General features: G+C 44.7%; 1 protein-coding gene across 15 annotated transcripts in view; it reads right to left on the bottom strand.

Annotated features, from left to right (window-relative positions):
* MORC2 (MORC family CW-type zinc finger 2) overlaps window positions 1-20,465 on the bottom strand; it is a 418,351-nt gene that overhangs the window by 62,177 nt on the left and 335,709 nt on the right. The gene's annotated exons all lie outside the window — the stretch shown is intronic.

The following is a 20,465-nucleotide window of genomic DNA, read 5'->3' as shown; positions in this document are numbered from 1 at the left end:
TGCTGCACATTAATAACTTATAAAGGGAAATTGATTCTTACCTGCTAATTTCCGTTCCTGTAATACCACAGATCAGTCCAGACAAATGGGTTTATGCATCCCTACCAGCAGATGGAGGCACAGAACAAAACTGTGAGGTACCGCTACTTAATCGAGCGTGCCACCTATAGTCCCCTCAGTATTGACGGGTACCCAAGCCAAGATTTGAACCAGAAAAAAAAACATTCCCCTAAAAATGGGGCGAACGAAAACCCCAGGGTTGGAAACAGTGATCATAACACGATCAAATTTAAACTAATAACCGGAAGGGGGACAATAAGTAAATTTGCAGCTCTAACACTAAACTTTCAAAAGGGAAACTTTGATAAAATGAGGAAAATAGTTTAAAAAAAAAAGAAAAAGAAAAAAAAAATGGAAAGGTGCAGCTGCAAAGGTTAAAAGTGTTCAACAGGCATGGACATTGTTTAAAAATGCAATCCTATACTGTGAGAACTCTGGACTTTCCGGGGGTAGGCAGGAGCCTGCCCTGACGGTGAAGGGAAGACCAATCAGAGTGAATTACATTATTGGGAGGGGCTGGAGGTGATCTCTTAACCAGCCCTCTCACAGCACGCACTCCGGCTGGATCCAACTGGTTCTATAGATAATTCAATATCCTTTCCCCTCAGGTAGGAAAAGTAATTACTAGTATTTTTAATTCTTCTTGTCCTCCATTTAGGGAAACATTGTTGGAAGAGGTAGGAACAATTAGTCACATCTGTTCTTTAGCTCTTTGTTTTGTTTATATAAAATAAATGCGGAAGGCAAAATTAAAGCCTTCCACAAGCACTCCTACTTTAGAGCTAGGACAGTGGCTGACTGGTTGAGTTCCCCACAAATAACTCCTGTTGAGGAGGCCGTTATAGGGACAGATATGGAGCTAAGTCTGTCCCTATTGGCCAATAACATCTCTCTGAGTCCAGGAGCTCCAGATATTCCACTACCTCCTGGTAAGGAAGGGATAGTACTTCCCAACTTACCAGAAAGTCCCCAGGATGGGTTAGAAATGGAAGAAGTCAGTGAAATTCAAAATGGAAAAGAAATATCAGATGAAATGACCCTTCCCTTAAAAATGACTAAACAAGAGATTAAAGAGAGTAAATCTTTGCCATCTTCAAAGTCTTCCAAAGAAATAAAGAAACAAACAAAGGAAAAAAATCAATATTCAAGAAATTATAGTGAGACCTACATCTATAACCATGGATACTTTGTGGAATGTTCTAACGAAATTAGATTCTTCTATTAAAAATTTAACTAAAGTTGCTAATGAAACAAATGAAATAGTTAAAAGTAATTCAGCAGCTTTGATTAATTTACAAAAGCAGAATAATATTGTTGATCAATGCCTCATGCAGGTGGAAAAAATTCAAGTTCAACAAATCAAGGTGGAAGCTGAAATACAAAGGAAAATTGAAAATATTGAGAAGTACTCAAGAGTTTTAAAATTGAGAGTGGTCAATTTTCCTTTTATCAGTAAGGTTTCGCCTACAGAATTGATTAGGATGTATATTATGAAAATACTGAATATCCCAGAACAGAGTATGCCAACTATTGTTAGAGCATTTTATATAAGTAACACTGTCAAGATCAAGGAGCAGGCTCTTGCGAAGCAGGATGCTGATGTAGTAGGAGAGCATAAAGAAAACAATGGATCAACTTTAGATTTGTCTGATTTTTTAGAAAAATCACAAGATGAAGTAGTTATTGAAAAAACAGGTACTATGTTAATAACCTTTGCATTTATTTCAGATAGAGACACAGTTTAAAAATTTTTTTTTCTGTAATAGGATGAAAACTTTTTACAGGAACAAAATTTGAATCTATCCAGATATAGTGAAGACTATACAAATTAGGAGGAAACATTTCCTTGAGTTAAGATTGAAAGTGACTGAGAAGGGGGGGTCAATTCATCCTTCGCTATCCATGTAAATGTGCTATTAAATTGGATGGGAAAAATTATCAATTCACTGAGCCTGAACATCTCAAAACACAACTGGGAGATTGAAGTTTACTTTTAAAAATCAGATGGATGTATGGAATTATGTGTGATACGAATTAGTTTGATATTTCAATCTGTATTACAATCATCTGTAAAAGTCTTTTGGCAAGTAATTTATGTATTACATGCTAAAATTATAAATAAAGATTACAAAAAAAAAAAAATTCCAATCCTAGAGGCGCAGTCCATATGTATTCCACACATTAGGAAAGGTGGAAGGAAGGCAAAAGTATTACTGTCATGGTGAAAAGGTGAGGTGAAAGAGGCTATTTTAACCAAAAAAATCCTTCAAAAACTGGGAGAAGGATCCACCTGAAGAAAATAGAGTAAAACATAAGCATTGTCAAGTTAAGTGTAAAACACTGATAAGACAGGCGAAGAGAGAATTTGAAATGAAGTTGGCAACAGAGGCAAAAACTCATGAAAACTTTTTTAAATATATCCGAAGCAAGAAACCTGTGAGGGAGTCGGTTGGACCATTAGATGGCCGAGAGGTTAAAGGGGTTCTTAGGGAAGATAAGGCCATTGCAGACAGACTAAATGAATTCTTTGTATGAAAATACAAACAAAAAACAAACTTTGAAATGTTTATATGCTAATGCCAGAAGTCTAAGAAGTAAGATGGGAGAATTAGAATGTATAGCAGTGAATGACAGACTTAATTGGCATCTCAGAGACATTTAACTCTTTTATATACCGACATCATGAAAAAATATCATATCACATCGGTTTACAGGGAACCGGGGTATTATAACTTTAACGGTAACGAGAAGAGAGAAATTACAAAAAACAAGGTGTTATGGTAACTTGGGGAACTGAGAGCATAGACAGCAGATATTAAACAATTATAGGCTTAACAAGTAAAGTACTGTATGTGCCAAGGATTACATGGTGGGAGGAGGACAACCAATGGGACAGTGCTATACCGGGGTACAAATTATATCGCAATGACAGAGAGGAGCACCCGGTAAGCGGTGTGGCACTTTATGTCCGGGATGGCATAGAGTCCAACAGGATAAACATCCTGCATGAGACTAAATGCACAATTGAATCTTTATGGGTAGAAATCCCATGTGTCGGGGAAGACTATAGTGATAGGAGTATTCTACCGTCCACCTGGTCAAGATGGTGAGACTGACAGTGAAATGCTAAGAGAAATTAGGGAAGCTAACCAAATTGGTAGTGCGATAATAATGGGAGACTTCAATTACTCCAATATTGACTGGGTAAATGTATCATCGGGACACGCTAGAGAGATAAAGTTCCTGGATGGAATAAATGATAGCTTTATGGAGCAATTGGTTCAGGAACCGATGAGAGAGGGCGCAATTTTAGATCTAATTCTCAGTGGAGCACAGGATTTGGTGAGAGAGGTAACAGTGGTGGGGCCGCTTGGCAATAGTGATCATAATATGATCAAATTTGAATTAATGACTGGAAGGGGGACAGTAAGCAAATCCATGGCTCTCGTGCTAAAAACTTTCAAAAGGGAAACTAATTGTTAGAAAAAAAACTGAAAGGAGCAGCTACAAAAGTAAAAAGTGTGCAAGAGGCGTGGTCATTGTTAAAAAAAAATACCATCCTAGAAGCACAGTCCACATGTATTCCACACATTAAGAAAGGTGGAAAGAAGGCAAAACGATTACCGGCATGGTTAAAAGGGGAGGTGAAAGAAGCTATTTTAGCCAAAAGATCTTCATTCAAAAATTGGAAGAAGGATCCAACAGAAGAAAATAGGATAATGCATAAACATTGGCAAGTTAAATGTAAGTCATTGATAAGACAGGCTAAGAGAATTTGAAAAGAAGTTGGACGAAGAGGCAAAAACTCACAGTAAAATCTTTTAAAAATATATCTGAAGCAGAAAGCCTGTGAGGGAGTCAGTTGGACCATTAGATGATTGAGGGGGTTAGAGGGGCAATTAGAGAAGATAAGGCAATCGCGGAAAGGTTAAATGATTTCTTTGCTTCTGTGTTTACTGAAGAGGATGTTGGGGAGGTACCCGTACTGGAGAAGGTTTTCATGGGTAATGATTCAGATGGACTGAACCAAATCACGATGAACCTAGAAGATGTGGGAGACATGACTGACAAACTGAAGAGTAGTAAATCACCTGGACCGGATGGGTATACACCCCACAGTTCTGAAGGAACTAAAAAATGAAATTTCAGACCTATTAGTAAAAATTTGTAACCTATCATTAAAATCATCCATTGTACCTGAAGACTGGAGGATAGCTAATGTAACCCCAATATTTAAAAAGGGCTCCAGGGGCGATCCGGGAAACTACAGACCAGTTAGCCTGACTTCAGTGCCAGGAAAAATAGTGGAAAGTGTTCTAAACATCAAAATCACAGAACATATAGAAAGTCATTGTTTAATGGAACAAAGTCTTGCCTCACAAATCTGCTTCACTTTTTTGAAGGAGTTAATAAACATATGGATAAAGTTGAACCGGTAGATATAGTGTACTTGGATTTTCAGAAGGCGTTTGACAAAGGTCCTCATGAGAGGCTTCTAGGAAAAATAAAAAGTCATGGGATAGGTGGCGATGTCCTTCTGTGGATTACAAACTGGCTAAAAGACAGGAAACAGAGAGTAGGATTAAATGGACAATTTTCTCAGTGGAAGGGAGTGGGCAGTGGAGTGCCTCAGGGATCTGTATTGGGACCCTTACTTTTCAATATATTTATAAATGATCTGGAAAGAAATACGACGAGTGAGAATCAAATTTGCAGATGATACAAAATTGTTCAGAGTAGTTAAATCACAAGCATATTGTGATAAACTGCAGGAAGATCGTGTGGGACTGGAAAATTGGGCATCAAAATGGCAGATGAAATTTAATGTGGATAAGTGCAAGGTGATGCATATAGGGAAAAATAACCCATGCTATAGTTACACAATGTTAGGTTCTAAATTAGGTGCTACAACCCAAGAAAGAGATCTAGGCGTCATAGTGGATAACACATTGAAATCGTCTGTTCAGTGTTCTGCGGCAGTCAAAAAAGCAAACAGAATGTTGGGAATTATTAGAAAGGGAATGGTGAATAAAACGGAAAATGTCATAATGCCTCTGAATCGCTCCATGGTGAGACCGCACCTTGAATACTGTGTACAATTCTGTTCGCCGAATCTCAAAAAAGATATAATTACGATGGAGAAGGTACAGAGAAGGGCAACCAAAATAAGGGGAATAGAACAGCTCTCCTATGAGAAAAGACTAAAGAGGTTAGGACTTTTCAGCTTGGAGAAGAGACGGCTGGGGGAGATATGATAGAAGTGTTTAAAATCATGAGAGGTCTAAAACGGGTAGATGTGAATTGGTTATTTACTCTTTCGGATAATAGAAAGACTAGGGGGCACTCCATGAAGTTAGCGTGTGGCACATATAAAACTAATCTGAGAAAGTTCTTTTTCACTCAATGTACAATTAAACTCTGGAATTTGTTGCCAGAGGATGTGATTAGTGCAGTTAGTACTGCTGTGTTTAAAAAAGGATTGGATAAGTTCTTGGAGAAGAATTCCATTAACTGCTATTAATCAAGTTGACTTATGGAATAGCCACTGCTATTAATTGCATCAGTAGCATGGGATCTTCTTAGTGTTTGGTTAACTGCCAGGTTCTTGTGGCCTGGTTTGGCCTCTGTTGGAAACAGGATGCTGGGCTTGATGGACCCTTGGTCTGAACCATCATGGCACTTTATGTTCTTATGAAAGAACTCTTCGAAAAGCATTCCAGTGAACACTAGGACAGTCAGTCTTTCGGAAGTACTACAGGGCAGGCCTGTGGACTGATTTGTGGTATTACAGGAACAGAAATTAGCAGGAAAGAACCAATTTCCCTGTCCTGAACATACCCAGATCAGTCCAGACAAATGGGATGCACCAAAGCACCCCTATACTGGGCGGGAACCCGAAAGATCCGCTCAACACACTCTCAAAGGATGCTGTCTCTGGTGCGTGCACATCCAAATGGTAATGCTTAGCAGTGTGAAGTGAGGACCAAACCGTGACCTTACATATCTCCTGAGGAGAGACCAACTGACACTTGGCCCACGCCACCTACGCATGCGTAGAAAGAGCTTTAAGACCTGCTGGCACCGCGCAGCCCTTAGAAACATAGGCCGAGGAAATAGCCCGCTGGTTGACAGAAACTAAGGAAGCTTCAGACGCTTTCCCTCCCTTCTTAGTTCCACCGAACACAAAAAGATAACCTGATCATAGGAAAGAATTGGTGACCTTCAAATAATGCAACAGGGCTTGCTGCACATCCATAAAACGGAGATCTCTACTCATAGAGGAATCCTCAGGCCTGGTCCGGAAATCCCGGCAACTCTACCATCTGATTCACATGAAAGGCAGAGACCATCTTAGGAAGGAATGAAGGTACTGTCCATAAAGAAACCTTGTCGGAGGAGATCCACAGGAAAGGATTGCAGCAAGAAAGGGCTTGTAATTCAGAAATCTGCCTGGCCGAACAAATAGCAACCAAAAATACAGTCTTCAAGGTAAGAACCTTTAAAGAGGTTTGATTCAAAGGCATTTGACAGGATGGAGTAGAGGTATTTATTTTATATTTTAAATAAAATGGGGTTTGAGGGCTATTTTTCCAAGGCCATCCAGCTATTGTATCATGCTCCACAAGCGGTGATCACAGCCAATCGAGAGCAGTCAGAACCATTCTTGGTGATAAGAGGCACGAGGCAGGGATGCCCCCTGTCCCCATTACTTTTTATCCTGCAGCTTGAACCTCTATTACTCGTTATTCAGCAGAGTCGAGAGATTCGGGATATCCGTTTTGGCCCCAGTATTTTTAAATGTGCTGCCTCTGCGGATGACCTCCTAGTTTTCCACACAGACCCCCAGGCCTCATTGTCCCCGTTGCTGCGCTTAATCTGGAGCTTTGGAGCATTTTCTGGGCTTTCCTCCGCCTTGGTGTTCCCTGGTACTTTGAAGGACAATTGGCCTGATCCTTTTCCCCTGCGGTGGGCAGGTGAATGCTTACTTTATCTAGGAGTGTTAATTCCACAGAATCCCGAACAGGTATATAAGGCAAATATCCCGATCTACGCTCAACTCAAGATACTCTGGCTACTTGGTGTGCTCTTCTGCTCTCTTTGGCAGGGTGGGTAAATTTATTCAAAATGACCATTCTCCCGAATGGCTATATATCCTGCAAAATCTGCCAGTCCTGCTAAAGCAGAGAGATATCCTGCTATTGGAAGGCACTCTCAGGCGTTTTATCTGGAAAGGTGGGAAATCCAGGATTCCCCTTCTCTTGGTTGAGAGAACGCTGGGGAGTAGGAGGTATGGGGGTGCCGGATTTAGCTCTTTATAACTTAGCGAGTAATTTGCCTATTGTCCGCGATTGACTTATGGACAGATCGATGTATGTTAATTTACACGCGGAAAAAGCCTTGATGGCGCTGATAACCATTACTTTTGTTTTGCAATCGGCGACGAACTGCCTCCCGCCTTTTTTTTTTTAGCACAAACTGCTCTTGTTAAACCTATCCAGCAGGCGTAGCTGCAGTTAACCAAATTACTGCGAGTGTCTAAGTTATGCTCCCATTTCCTGCCAATAGTGTGTAATGTTGAGTTTTCCCCGGGTTTTCATTCTATTAGTTTTAGAACATGAGTGTCTAAAGGGATTACTTTCCTGGGACAGCTGATAACAAAGGAGGGGAAGACTAACTTTCACAGAGTTCCGGGACCTGTATGCTCTGGGGGTGGCGCATACCTTTCCCTACATGCAGATCAGACATTATCTTAATACACTGCCCGATGTCTCTAAGCACCCCTCTGTGTTTCAGGCATTGGATCAGGCATTTCACTTTGATCGAGACAAGGTCCCATCAATGTCTGTTTATTATAAATATGTATGACAGCAGGTGAAGGTTGATATTTGTATGGTCCTGGTGGAACACTGGAACAGAGATGGGGATTTCACTGTTACACAGTCTATTTTGCAGGTTTGTTTTAGGCGAATAGCCAGGATTTCTACTAGCATGTATATAGGGAGCTACAGTATACATTTATGAACCAGACCTACGTGTCTACTCAAGTAGCTTACCAATTGACTATCGCCTCTTCTGCTTTATGTGCACGGTGCAACCTGGCTACAGGTACCTTGACCCATGCCTTTTGGGTGTGTGCTTCCGTTCAGCACTTTTGGGGCCAGGTTGCTGATTATATGGCAGATTTATTGGATGTGGTCATTCCAGTGACTCCCCTATGGCTTATATTTGGGTTTATTTCTCCCATTAGGGTTAGAGATCCTGGCTCACGCCTGCTCATACAGAAGGCCAGTCTAGTGAGGAAAAAGGTGATTCTTTGGTCTGGAGGACTAAACGCGCAGTCTTTCTGGGCCTGGAGAAACCATTTTCACTCCATGATGAATATGGACAACTTGGCATCCCGAAGTTCCCTGTGCTGGAGGCGGGCCTTTCTCTCTATTTGGAACTCATATCTCCAGGAACTTCCACATCGTGCTCGAAGCTTGATAGTGAATGAATCGCCACCCTTATTATCCAACGGGGTAACATTATCACTGTTCGATCGATACGGACTCAGATCGCTCACCTGTGACGGGGAGGGGAGGAGGCGGGGGGGGGGGGGGGAGAGGGTGATGGAGTAGGGAGGGTGGGAGGGACCGTACGGGATATAGGGTAGGTTAATGTTGTGTTTGTATGTCTGGTAATGGAACCGGTTGGTCTAAGGTTGGTTCAGGAACCCACCATCCTCGTGTTGTAATCTATTGATGACAAATACAGTTTATTTAAAAAATAAATAAATAAATAAATAAAAAAGAGGCTCGATTCAAAGGCTTCAAAGGGAGCCTCACAGAGGACCCTCAACACCAGATTGAGATTCCAGTTAGGACACACCTTCCGAACAGGAAGCTTCAAATGCTTTACTCCTTTCAGAAAGTGGACAACATCGGGGATGAGAGGCTAACGGCCTGCCCTGAACCTTACCCTTAAGGCAACCAAGGGCCGACACAAACTTTCAGCGAACTGTAAGCCAAACCCTTCAACAAGCCCTGCTGAAGAAAGGACAAAATATGAAGAACAGAAGCCAACAGAGTATCTACCTGTTGTTGAACACACCAGGTCTCAAACACCTTCCAAACTCGGACATACGCCATAGAGGTCACCTGGCCTGAAAAAGGGTAGTAATGACAGACTCAGAATAGCCCTTCGGTCACAACCATCGCCTATCATAAGCTAGGCCGCAAGGCAAAAGCGACCCACACGATTCGAAAAAATGGGGCCCTGACACAACAACCCCCGCAGATGAGCTAGTCGAAGGTGGCCATCCATGGCCAGATTAACCAGATCCGCGAACCATGGACGCCGCGGCCACTCAGGAGCCACAAAGCTGGTGCCTCTATGCGCCACAACGTGCATTATGAGGGGCCATGGAGGGAAAACAAAGAAGGATCCCCCTTGGCCACAGCCACACCAGAATGTCGAGGCCCACTGAACAGATGTCCCATTTGCAACTGAAGAACCAACCCATTTTGCTATTGAGCTGCATTGCAGTTGGGAACCCCCCGCTGGACACAAATGAGATTCCATGCTTCCAGGGATAGTTCCCACTCCCCCGGAATCAGCAGCTGACGGCTAAAGAAATCCGCTTGCACATTGTCTGCTCCGGCTATGTAGGATGTTGCGATCGCTTATAGCTGTAGTTCCGCCCACGCAAACAGCAAATGCGATTTCCGAGCCACTGCTTGACTCCTGGTGCCACCTTGACGGTTGATGTACTCCACTGTCATTGCATTGTCCGAGAAAACCCGAACCAAGTGACCTTACACCAGCAGCAGAAATTCTTCCAAGGCTCTGCTCACAGTTCTTGTCTAGCTGGCTGATGGACCAGGACCTCTCCTCCGGAGATCAAAGTCCCTGAGTCAATCGACCCAGGCACACCCCTGAGACCTGCATCTGTGGTCACTGCTACCACCCAATCCAAAATTTTGAAACTCACTCCTTTCTCCAGTTGGGGCCGGGATAACCACCATGACAGGCTGGCTCCGGTTTCCTCCCCTAGTGGCAGCGGGAGATGGTATTGCTCCAACACTAGATTCCAGCAGGACAACAGGAATCTCTGCAGCGGATGCACGTGGGCAAAGGCCCACTGGACCAGCTCCAACATAGAGGCCATGGAGCCTAGGACCTGTACGTAATCCCAGACCTTTGGGACTTGGAGATCTAACAGTCACTCAACCTGCTGTTACAACTTGGCCAACCTGTCCGCAGTCAGGAACACCCAGCCGGACCGGGTATGAAATCGTGCTCCAGGGTACTCCAGGGATTGAGATGGTTGCATCTGACTCTACTCCAGGTTGATCACCCATCCTAGAGAGCTTAACGTCTGGAGAACACGGTCCACTGTTCGAACACACTCCTCCTGTGTCTTGCCCCAGATGAGCCAATCGTCTAGGTATGGGTGCACCTTCATTAAAGCTGCCGCTACCACCACCATCACCTTGGTGAAGGTTGGTGGAGCTGTGATGAGTCCGAATGGAAGAGTCCGGAACTGGAAGTGTTGCCCCAGCACCTTGAACCGCAGAAACTTCTGATGACTTTGATGTATGGGGATGTGCAAGTAGGCCTTGGTGAGATCCAACGATGTCAGAAATTCCCCCAAGTGGAATGCCGCAATCACTGTGCAAAGTGTCTCCATCCGGAAATGTGGAACCTTCAAGCTCCTGTTCATCTTCTGAAGATCCAAGATGAGACGGAACCATGAAGTAGACTGAGTACTGTCCTTGACCTTGCTCATTCCTTGGCACCGGGAGAATAGCCTCCAGGCTTAACAATATCCGCAGGATTCCTTCCATGGCTTCCTACTTGCTACCAGAAGCACAGCACAACTCCAGAAAGGTGTTTTTGAGGGGAAAAGAAAACTCTAAGGCGTATCCGTACCTGATCACCTTGAGCACCCACTGATCAGACATAATCTTCAACCATTCCTCATAAAAAAGGGATAAGCGGCCCCGGACTGCTATTGGAGAGAAATGGGTGGGCCGTATCTCATTGTGATGTCCAACAGGATAAAGATCATACAAAAGAGACTAAATGCTCAGAGGAATCTATATGGGTAGAAATCCCACGTGTGTTGGGGTAAGAGTATAGTGATAGGTGTATCCTACCGTCCACCTGGACAAAATGGTCAAACAAATGATGAAATGCTAAGAGAAATCAAGGAAGCTAACCAATTTGGCAGTGCAATAATAATGGAGAAATTACTTTCCTGATAATTTCGTTTTCCTTACTGTAGACAGATGGACTCAGGACCAATGGGTATAGTGTACTCCTGATAGCAGTTGGAGACGGATCAGATTTCAATCTGACATCAGCCCTAGAACATATACCGCTGCAGGAAGTGCAGCTCTTCAGTATTCTCCTCGAAAAGCATTGTGGATATATGTATGACTGAATAATTTGAATAACTTGATTAACTTTATAACTTGATAAATTTGATCCGGTTGAATTGGTTATAGCTGGAGACTGCCAGTGCCCTCAACCGAGAAACGTCGACACCCGGTAGGATGGGTGGCCTAGCTGGAGTAAAGCATGGCTTACCCGTGAATCACTCGAGAATTCCATGAATAACGGCAGCCGTGGGTGGGATGCTGAGTCCATCTGTCTACACTAAGGAAAACGAAATTATCAGGTAAGTAATTTCTCCATTTCCTAGCGTGTAGCAGATGGACTCAGGACCAATGGGATGTATGAAAGCTACTCCCGAACTGGGTGGGAGGCTGCCCGTGACCCACGTAGTACTGCCCTTGGAAATGCTGTGTCCTCTCGAGCCTGAACATCCAGGCGGTAAAACCTGGAGAAGGTGTGGATGGAGGACCATGTCGCCGCCCGGCAGATCTCGGCGGGTGACAGCATCTTGATTTCCACCCAGGACACTGCCTAGGCTCTAGTGGAATGGGCCTTGACTTGTAAAGGCGTGCTTCTACGTAGGCCACCTTGATGACTTCTTTGATCCAGCGGGCTATATTTGCTTGCGAGGCCATTTCCCCTTGCTTCTTCCCGCTGTGAAGGATGAATAGATGGTCCGTATTTCGTACGGATTCCGACCTTTCCAAGTTTCAGACTAGGAGTCTGCCGACGTTGAGATGGCGTAGACTGCAAGACTCTTCCGAATTCTTATGCTCATCTGGCGATGGTAGCGAGATGGAAGTGAGATACTACTTTGGGGAGGAATGATGGAACTGTGCGTAACTGGATGGTTCCCGGGGTGAGTCTGAGGAACTGCTCCCAGCAGGACAGTGCTTGTAGCTCGGAGATACGACGGGCCGAACAGACTGCCACCAGGAAGGCTGTCTTCAATGTTAATAGTTGGAGAGACAGGCCACAAAGAGGTCAGAAGGAAGCTCCTGCTAAGAAATCTAGGACCAGGTTGAGGTTCCAAAGAGGCACCGGCCACGTTAGGAGTGGTCAGATCTGCTTGACTCCTTTCAGAAAGCGGGAGACATCTGGGTGAGAGGCTATGCTGCCGCTCTCGCTCTTGGTTCCGTAGCATGACAATGCAGCCACCTGTACCTTGATGGAGTTGAGAGACAATCATTTCTGTAGACCGTTCTGCAGGAATTCCAAAATCGCAGGAATTTTGACTGAGCGTGGAATGATGTTGCGGTCCTCACACCAGGCTTCGAATACTCTCCAAATCCTTATGTATGTTAGGTATGTGGAGTACTTGCGTGCTCGGAGCAGGGTGTCAATTACTGCCCCGAGTATCCACTCTTCCTCAGGCGAGTCCTGTCAATGGCCAGACCGTAATTGAGAATCGAGCTGGATCCTCAGAGGATTGGTCCCTGTTGGAGCAGGTCTCTGTGTGGAGGTAGCGGGAGGGGGTTCCCTGTCAGCAGCCTTCGCATGCCTGTGTAACATGGTCTTCTTGGCCAGTCCGGGGCCAATAGAAGTACTGGTCCCCTGTGGTGTTCTATCTTGTGGATGATTGCGTCCAATAGGGGCCATGGCAGGAAGGTGTATAAGAGTCTCCTGTGGTCCAAGGAAACAAACCGGTAACCGATCCAATGTGGCTAGCAGCAAAGGATGACAAGGTGGAATCGGAAAAAATGGACTTTATTGAACTTGCCCGACTCTGGCCGAGTTTCGCTCACATGAGCTGCCTCAGGGGCTTATTGAACCAATGCAATTGGCTCTGTTCAGTTTCAATGTAATTTTACATCAGCATGCCCAGTATCGGCGTGTTCAAAAAACAGGCACTTGTAATTCATAGATGACTGTGCAAGCAGTGGTAATGAGATTCTTCAGACGAACCGGCATGCAGTCACTCACCGCGCAAACACTCACTGCTGATTTTTCAACCTTGATGTAAAATTACATTGAAACTGAACAGAGCCAATTGCATTGGTTCAATAAGCCCCTGAGGCAGCTCATGTGAGCGAAACTCGGCCAGAGTCGGGCAAGTTCAATAAAGTCCATTTTTTCCGATTCCACCTTGTCATCCTTTGCTGCTAAGAGTCTCCTGTGGCCAGGTCTGTACCAGGGCATCGATTCCCTGGGACTGGGGTTCCCGCCTGTGGCCGAAGAAGCTGGGCACTTGGGCGTTAGACCGGTTTGCCAGGAGGTCCATGGTTGATGTTCCCCAACGGTTTACTATCTGTTGGAATGCTGTGGTCAACAGCCTCCATACTCCTGGGTCTAGACTTTCTCTGCTGAGAAAGTCTTTCCCCACGATGTGGAAGGCCGAGATCTCTTGAATGTTCGCTTCCGCCCATGACATTAAGGGGTCAATTTCCAGAGACACCTGTTGGCTTCTGGTTCCTCCCTGATGGTTGAAGTAGGCCATTGTTGTGGCGTTGTCTGACATTACTTTGACTGACTTGTCTCGGAGTCTGTGACCGAACCCGTAGGCAGGCTAGTCTGACTGCTCGGGCTTCTAGGCGATTGATGTTCCATCCCGACTCTTCTTTGTTCCATTGCCCCTGGGTGGTTAGCTCCTGGAAGTGTGCTCCCCATCCTTGTAGGCTGGCGTCCGTGATGAGCAGGATCCAGGTTGGTGAGGATAGTCTTACTCCCTGGCTCAGATGGCCTTCTTGTAGCCAACATCGTAGTTGGGTCCGAACTTTGTCCGGGAGCTGAAAACGTACGGTGTAGTTCTGGGACAGTGGATTCCATCGTGATAGTAGTGAGCGCTGTAGGGGTCTCATGTGACCTCTTGCCCATGTCACTTCTTCCAGTGTGGATGCCATGAGGCCGAGGACCATGCTGTGGGGCGAAGCTCGCTCAACAGGGATCACAACTGGGTCATCAATTTTGATCTCCTTGTCTGTGTCAGGATGACCTTGTCTTGTTTGGTGTCAAACCGGACTCCCAAGTTTTCTAGAGATCAGGAGGGCTGCAGACAACTCTTGTTTATGTTGACCACCCACCTGAAACTCTCCAGTAGAGTTTTGACTCTGTTGGTCGCCTGGTGGCTTTCCTCTGGGGATTTCGCCCTGATCATCCAATCATCTAGATAAGGGTGTACGAGGATTCCTTCCTTCCTCAGTGTTGCTGCCACTACCACCATGATCTTGGTGAACGTCCGGGGTGCTGTGGCTAACCCGAATGGTAGTGCCCAGAACTGGTAGTGACGGTCCAGGATCGTTAAAAGTAGAAAACACTGATGCTCTTGATGCATCGGAATGTGTAGGTAGGCTTCCGACAAGTGCAGGGATGAAAGGAACTCTCCCGGTTCTATCGCCCTTATTACCGAGCGTAGGGTTTCCATGCGGAAGCGAGGAATCTTCAGGTGGTGGTTGACAGACTTGAGGTCCAGGATGGGCCTGAACCTTCCTTCTTTCTTGGGGACGATAAAATGGAATAATGCCCAGTATTTATTTGCTGTGCAGGCACCAGTGTTATAGCCTCTAAGGCTAGCAATCTGGTCAGTGTAGCTTCCACTGCCATCCTCTTAGAAGGGTCGTGGCAGGGAGATTCCACAAATTTGTCCGGAGGGAGGTGGTGGAAATCCAGGTAATATCCCTCTCAAATGATGGCTAGGACCCACTTGTCCGAAGTTATCTTGACCCATCTTTGGTAGAATAGGGCAAGTCTGCCCCCTATGGCTTCTTCCTTTGGATGGGTCGGCTGATTTTCATTGTGGGGTGTGGCTAGGGCCTGGGCCTGAGCTGGCTCCCCCTTTTGTTGTGCTTGTTCCGAAAGGACTGGCTCTGGCCTGAGGGGCGGGCCGCTTGATATGTGCTTCTGTATGGGTTGAAGTGCTGTGATACTCTGCCCCTGGAAGTTCGTGGGAAGGGTCCCTGGTTTCTCTTATTCTTGTCCTCTGGTAGCCTTGGCAGTGGAGATTCGCTCCATTTGTTGGCTAGTTTCTCTAGTTCACTTCCAAACAGGAGGGTTCACTTGAAGGGCATCCTTGTGAGTCTAGTTTTGGAAGATGCGTCGGCCGACCAGCTTCAGAGCCAGAGTTGTCTTCTGGTTGCCATGGCTGATGACACTCCTCTAGCTGCGGTGCGCACCAGATCAGAAGCGGCATCCGTGAGGAATGATACTGCTGGAGGCTAGAGTAGCAGACTTGGAAGAGCTGAGGGAGACAGAGAGGTACATTGACGAGACCTTCAGGGACATAGTAGCCAAGTCCCAAATCCATTCTGGCAGCCCCAGTGCTGCCTTGGATCAGAAAGGTCTCCCATTAGGAGAACATCACCCTGGTGTAGCAGGAAGTGATCCTGTAGCAAGGACCTGCTCTCCAGGTGATGTATTGTCCTCTCGCACTGAGGACAAATCTCCCAGGGCTACTGCCTAGGAGGGAAGGGTTAGGCCGGCCATCATAGTTGGTGATTCAATTATTAGAAATGTAGATAGCAGGGTGGCTGGTGGACGTGAGGACCGCCTGGTAACTTGCCTGCCTGGTGCGAAGGTGGCAGACCTCACGCGTCACCTAGATAGGATTATAGACAGTGCTGGGGAGGAGCCGGCTGTCGTGGTACATGTGGGCACCAATGACATAGGAAAATGTGGGAGAGAGGTTCTGGAAGCCAAATTTAGGATTTTAGGTAGAAAGCTGAAATCCAGAACCTCCAGGGTGGCATTCTCTGAAATGCTTCCTGTTCCACGTGCAGGTCCCCAAAGGCAGGCAGAGCTCCAGAGTTTCAATGCCTGGATGAGACGATGGTGCAGGGAAGAGGGATTCAGCTTTGTAAGGAACTGGGGAAACTTTTGGGGAAAGGGGAGACTTTTCCGAAAGGACGGGCTCCACCTTAACCAGAGTGGAACCAAGCTGATGGCACTAACTTTCAAAAAAGAGATAGAGCAGCTTTTAAACTAGAACATGGGGGAAAGCCGACAGTCACTCAGCAGTGCATGGTTCGGAGAAATGTATCCTTGAAGGATACTAATGAAACAGGAGAGTTAGGGCATCCCAACAGAGAGGTTCCATCAAAAGCAAACATAGTTCATATGCCTATATGTAAAAAATCACCAAAGCTAATGATTACCGAATTATCCCAAACAACTGAAAAGCAGGTTGTTAAAACAAGCAAAAACCACACTTTGAAATGTCTGTATGCCAATGCCAGAAGTCTAAGAAGTAAGATGGGAGAGTTAGAGTGTTTAGCAGCAAATGAGGAGATTGACATAATTGGCATCACAGAGACTTGGTGGAAGGAGGATAACCAATGGGACAGTGCTATATCAGGGTACAAATTATATCGCAATGATAGGGAGGATCAACTTGGTGGGGGTGTGGCACTTTATGTCCGGGAGGGTATAGAGTCCAACAGGATAAAGATCATACAAGAGAGTAAATACTCAGTAGAATCTATATGGGTAGAAATCCCATGTGTGTTGGGTAAGAGTATAGTGATAGGAGTATACTACCGTCCACCTGGACAAAATGGTCAGACAGATGATGAAATGCTAAGAGAAATCAGGGAAGCAAACCAATTTGGCAGTGCAATAATAATGGGAGATTTCAATTACCCCAATATTGACTGGGTAAATGTAACATCAGGACTTGCTAGAGACATAAAGTTCCTGGATGTAATAAATGACTGCTTCATGGAGCAATTGGTTCAGGAACCTACAAGAGAGGGAGCTATTTTAGATTTAATTCTTAGTGGAACGCAAGATTTGGTGAAAGAAGTAATGGTGGTGGGGCCACTTGGCAACAGTGATCATAACATGATCAAATTTAAACTAATAACTGGAAGGGGGACAATAAGTAAATCTGCAGCTCTAACACTAAACTTTCAAAAAGAAAACTTTGATAAAATGAGGAAAATAGTTAGAAAGAAACTGAAAGGTGCAGTTGCAAAGTTTAAAAGTGTTCAACAGGCTTGGACATTGTTTAAAAATACAATCCTAGAGGCGCAGTCCATATGTATTCCGCGCATTAAGAAAGGTGGAAGGAAGGCAAAACGATTACCGTCATGGTTAAAAGGTGAGGTGAAAGAGGCTATTTTAGCCAAAAAAACATCCTTCAAAAATTGGAAGAAGGATCCATCTGAAGAAAATAGGATAAAACATAAGCATTGTCAAGGTAAGTGTAAAACATTGATAAGACAGGCGAAGAGAGAATTTGAAATGAAGTTGGCCATAGAGGCAAAAACTCATAATAAAAACTTTTTTAAATATATCCAAAGCAAGAAACCTGTGAGGGAGTCGGTTGGACCATTAGATGACAGAGGGTTAAAGGGGCTCTTAGGGAAGATAAGGCCATTGCAGAAAGACTAAATGAATTCTTTGCCTCCGTGTTTACTAATGAGGATGTTGGGGAGATACCAGTTCCGGAGATGGTTTTCAGGGGTGATGACTCAGACGAACTGAACGAAATCACTGTGAACCTGGAAGATGTAGTAGGCCAGATTGACAAACTAAAGAGTAGCAAATCACCTGGACCGGATGGTATGCATCCTAGGGTTCTGAAGGAACTAAAAAATGAAATTTCTGATCTATTAGTTAAAATTTGTAACCTATCATTAAAATCATCCATTGTACCTGAAGACTGGAGGGTGGCCAATGTAAACCCAATATTTAAAAAAGGCTCCAGGGGCGATCCGGGTAATTATAGACCAGTGAGCCTGACTTCAGTGCCGGGAAAAATAGTGGAAACTATTCTCAAGATCAAAATTGTAGCGCATATAGAAAGACATGATTTAATGGGACACAGTCAACATGGATTTACCCAAGGGAAGTCTTGCCTAACAAATCTGCTTCATTTTTTTGAAGGGGTTAATAAACATGTGGATAAAGGTGAACCGGTAGATGTAGTGTATTTGGATTTTCAGAAGGCGTTTGACAAAGTCCCTCATGAGAGGCTTCTACGAAAACTAAAAAGTCTTGGGATAGGAGGCGATGTCCTTTCGTGGATTACAAACTGGTTAAAAGACAGGAAACAGAGAGTAGGATTAAATGGTCAATATTCTCAGTGGAAAAGGGTAAACAGTGGAGTACCTCAGGGATCTGTATTGGGACCGGTGCTTTTCAATATATATAAATGATCTGGAAAAGAATACGAGTGAGGTTATCAAATTTGCGGATGATACAAAATTATTCAGAGTAGTTAAATCACAGGCAGACTGTGATACATTACAGGAGGACCTTGCAAGACTGGAAGATTGGGCATCCAAATGGCAGATGAAATTTAACGTGGACAAGTGCAAGGTGATGCACATAGGGAAAAATAACCCTTGCTGTAGTTACACGATGTTAGGTTCCATGTTAGGAGCTACCACCCAGGAAAAAGATCTAGGCATCATAGTGGATAATACTTTAAAATCGTCGGCTCAGTGTGCTGCAGCAGTCAAAAAAGCAAATAGAATGTTAGGAATTATTAGGAAGGGAATGGTTAATAGAACGGAAAATGTCATAATGCCTCTGTATCGCTCCATGGTGAGACCGCACCTTGAATACTGTGTACAATTCTGGTCGCCGCATCTCAAAAAAGATATAGTTGCGATGGAGAAGGTACAGAGAAGGGCAACCAAAATGATAAAGGGGATGGAACAGCTCCCCTATGAGGAAAGGCTGAAGAGGTTAGGGCTGTTCAGCTTGGAGAAGAGACGGCTGAGGGGGGATATGATAGAGGTCTTTAAGATCATGAGAGGTCTTGAACAAGTAGATGTGACTCGGTTATTTACACTTTCGAATAATAGAAGGACTAGGGGGCAATCCATGAAGTTAGCAAGTAGCACATTTAAGACTAATTGGAGAAAATTCTTTCACTCAACGCACAATAAAGCTCTGGAATTGGTTGCCAGAGAAGGTAGTTAGTGCAGTTAGTGTAGCTGGGTTCAAAAAAGGTTTGGATAAGTTCTTGGAGGAGAAGTCCATTAATGGCTATTAATCAATTATACTTAGGGAACAGCCACTGCTATTAATTGCATCAGTAGCATGGGTTCTTCTTAGTGTTTGGGTAATTGCCAGGTTCTTGTGGCCTGGTTTTTGGCCTCTGTTGGAAACAGGATGCTGGGCTTGATGGACCCTTGGTCTGTCCCAGCATGGCAATTTCAAGTTGGCAAAAAATCAAGTTGGCAAAAAATCAAGCAGAAGAGAGGATTGCCAAGGAGATAAAAAATGGTGACAAAACATTTTTCAGATACATCAGCGAAAAGAGAAAGGTCCAAAGTGGTATAGTGAAATTGAAAGGTGGTAATGATCAATGTGTGGAGACAGACGAAGAAATGGCAGAAATATTAAACGAATACTTCAGCTCTGTGTTCACTAAAGAAGACCCTGGAGAAGGACCATCTCTACACAACAAGAAACGGGAGGGAAGTGGAATAGATCAAAATCCTTTTACAGTAGAAAATGTGTGGGAAGAGCTAAAGAACCTGAAAGTGGACAAAGCCATGGGGCCTGATGGGATTCATCCAAGGATACTGAGGGAGCTCAGAGATGTTCTGGCGGGTCCGCTGTGTGACCTGTTCAATAGATGCCTAGAAACGGGAGTGGTGCCAAGAGACTGGAGAAGAGCGGTGGTGGTCCCGCTTCACAAGAGTGGGAACAGGGAGGAGGCTGGCAACTACAGGCCGGTTAGCCTCACTTCGGTGGTGGGAAAAGTAATGGAGTCTCTGCTGAAAGAGAGAATAGTGAACTATCTACAGTCCGGAGAATTGATGGACCAGAGGCAACATGGATTCACCAGGGGAAGATCCTGTCAGACAAATCTGATTGACTTTTTTGACTGGGTAACCAAGGAATTGGACCAAGGAAGAGTGCTCGATGTCATATACTTGGATTTCAGCAAAGCTTTTGATACGGTTCCGCACAGGAGACTGGTGAATAAAACGAGAAGCTTGGGAGTGAGTGACAAGGTGGTGACCTGGATTGCAAATTGGTTGACGGACAGAAGACAATGTGTGATGGTAAACGGAACCTTCTCTGAAGAGAGAGTGGTTTTAAGTGGTGTACCGCAAGGATCGGTGTTGGGACCG

This window comes from Rhinatrema bivittatum, chromosome 11, assembly GCF_901001135.1.
Source record: "Rhinatrema bivittatum chromosome 11, aRhiBiv1.1, whole genome shotgun sequence".
NCBI classification, from domain to species: Eukaryota; Metazoa; Chordata; class Amphibia; order Gymnophiona; family Rhinatrematidae; genus Rhinatrema; species Rhinatrema bivittatum.
The sequence above is the reverse complement of the archived record's forward strand: the minus strand, read 5'-3'. Positions and strand labels throughout refer to the sequence as shown.